The sequence below is a fragment of the Anomaloglossus baeobatrachus genome, chromosome 4 (assembly GCF_048569485.1).
Source record: "Anomaloglossus baeobatrachus isolate aAnoBae1 chromosome 4, aAnoBae1.hap1, whole genome shotgun sequence".
NCBI classification, from domain to species: domain Eukaryota; kingdom Metazoa; phylum Chordata; class Amphibia; order Anura; family Aromobatidae; genus Anomaloglossus; species Anomaloglossus baeobatrachus.
In genome coordinates this window covers 635,561,332-635,563,998 of record NC_134356.1, presented here as the reverse complement: position 1 = coordinate 635,563,998, position 2,667 = coordinate 635,561,332, and positions in this window count along the sequence as shown.

Below are 2,667 nucleotides of genomic sequence, written 5' to 3'. Positions count from 1 at the left end.
CTATAGGACCTTTCCCACCCAAGTCCCGACTGAAGACAACAGCCCACCGAGGGGGATAGAAAGCCACCGCACATGCAGAGAGATCCCACGGGCGAGCGTCTGCGGGCAAACGGACTCTCCCGACATATACACAGCCGGTGAGCGGACCCCCGTCGCTGAAGCGCAGGCAGTCTACACATACACTACACGGTGCAGGAGAAAGGCAAAGACCACCGAACCGGGTGGGGAACCAGACGCAGCCGGCTGCGGGCACTGACCACCATCAACTTTGTTTACCAGAGACGTGTGTGTCAATAACAGTGAGTACAACAGTGCCATCCGGCCACGCACCGCCCTGCACCGCCCAGCTACTTCTCCCCAATGGGTCCCGGGTCCATCATCCCTGCCCACGGAGGGGTTAACATCTTGCTGCATAACCATCTCCCCCGGGTGCCCCGTAATTGCAGCGGTGGTGTCTACACCTTCACCACACCCCGTGGGTGGCGTCACGAACTCAAACACGGCTCCGGCCGTACACCTACCTACCACCCCCCTATGTAGCGCCAGCATCCTTTCAGAGCGAAGTGACCCCGGGTCCGGAGGCGCTCGAGCCACCCACCAACGAGCCCGGATCCGAGCGGCTTGGCTGCAGCCGAGTGCGGGGCGGTACAGATGCCCTATTCCTCTCTGTGGGTGGTTGTCTCTTTTCGGGACTTAGGTTGGGACAGGAACTATAATCCTGCCCTCAATCGGTTAATTAGCTAGGCCGTTGGTTCCGGTCCTGGCTTTAGGGTCCGAGTACCCCCTCTGTGCACGGTTTCCGATCGGGTCTCCGGTGTCGGTACCGGCGGACTCCAACCCTGTCCTGGTCCACCTCGGATCTGCCGAGCCGTCTTCCCGTCTCCTGCTAGCTACGGGCCCACCATCTGCCACCTAGCCAATGTGTCCGGGCTCCGGCCCGGATACCTGTCAGTTCAGCCTCAGGCCTATAGCAGAGGCCTGGACTTCACTCCACTCCACTCTCAACTCTTCACTCTTTACTACCACTTTCCTGCCCTGGGCTCTCCAGACCCCTAGGTGAGCGTTTCCTTCCGTCTGGTCCCGTCCACTGGTGTGTCTGTCTTTCCCTGGGGGAGGTGACTAGGGTTTTCTGGTTGGCTGTGTGTAACCTAGATGGGGGAAGGTGTTTTGCAGGGGCCTATGTGTGACTACCTGCAGTGTTAGGGCGTCACATATGTCCCACCAGTAACATGTTAGCTGCCCCAAGTAACATGTCAGTTACCCCCAGTAATGCGTATGCAGGCCCCCAGTAACATGTATGCCAGCCCCAGTAACGTGTATGCCACCCTGCCGAGGTGCCGATACAATTGAAAGCAATGATGCGAGAAGGAACGGAGTGCTGCCTCTCTCATCATTCTCCCGCTATATCTTTGTGGCACTCTGACGTGTCAGCATAGCGGAGCGTGATGATGTTACTACTGGATGAATATAGGGAGTGCATAATACTATATGGAGGAATATGGGGGATGCATAATACTATATGGAGAAATACAAGGAGTGCAGAATACTGTATGGATGAAATAAGGAGTGCATAATACTATATGGAGGAAAAGGAGGGCTTCATAATGCTATATCGGGGCTGCATAATACTATATGGAGGAATATAAGGGGTGCATAATTCTATGTGAAGGAATATGAGGGTTGCATAATACTATATAGAGAAATATAAGCCGGGCAGATCAAAGTATTGTAGTTCGCCTGCGCAGGACCTCAATAACTGCCTGTGTGGATGACGTGGGACGCGTCATGTACCCAACCTTAAGAATCATAGAATGGTAGAGTTGGCAAGGACCTCAAGGGCCATCGTGTCCAACCCCCTGCGAGTGCAGGTTTTCCTAAATCATCCCAGCTATGTGTTTATCCAGCTTCCGCTTTAAGATTTTTATTGATGGAGAGCCCACTACCTCCCGCGGTAGCCTGTTCCACTCTCTGACTGCCCTCCTTCAGAAGAAGGAGGACAAAGATGGCCGAAAGAGGAGGCGCCCGTACCGGAGAACGGAGACACCCATCCGACCAGTTTGCACCCCATCGCCCCTTAGATGAGTATTATAAAGTGCGTCCTACACAGGGGCCTGGGTTCTTATATACAGCATGTTAGAATGCTGTATATAAGAGCCCATTGGTGGTTGCCACAGCTTATAATCGCCAAATCTGGTGACAGGTTCCCTTTTACCTTCTTCCAACAATTGTACCTTTTGTCACTAAATCATTTATAACCAACAATGTTTTGTGTACTGAGGAAATCATCCAGCGCTTTTTTTAAAAGCTGTTCTAGTATCTGCCATTACTACCTCTTGTGGTAGGGCATTCCACAGTCTGACTGCTCTAACTGTAAAGAACCCTTTCCCATTTAGCTGCTAGAATCTCTTTCTTCTAGTCTTCCCCTTGGTACTTAGTATTGTCTTTGGAAGGACAAGTCATGTTCCAGTCCTTTGTATTTACCACACATGTATTTATACATATAAATGAGATCTCCTCTGAGACGTCTTTTTTCTAAGTTAACAAATCCAACATTTCCAACCTCTCACCCTATGGGAGGCCTTCATTCCTATAATAATCTAGTTGCCACCTTTCAACTAACTCTAGCTTTTGAATATCCTTTTTAAAATGTGGAGATCAAAACTGGAT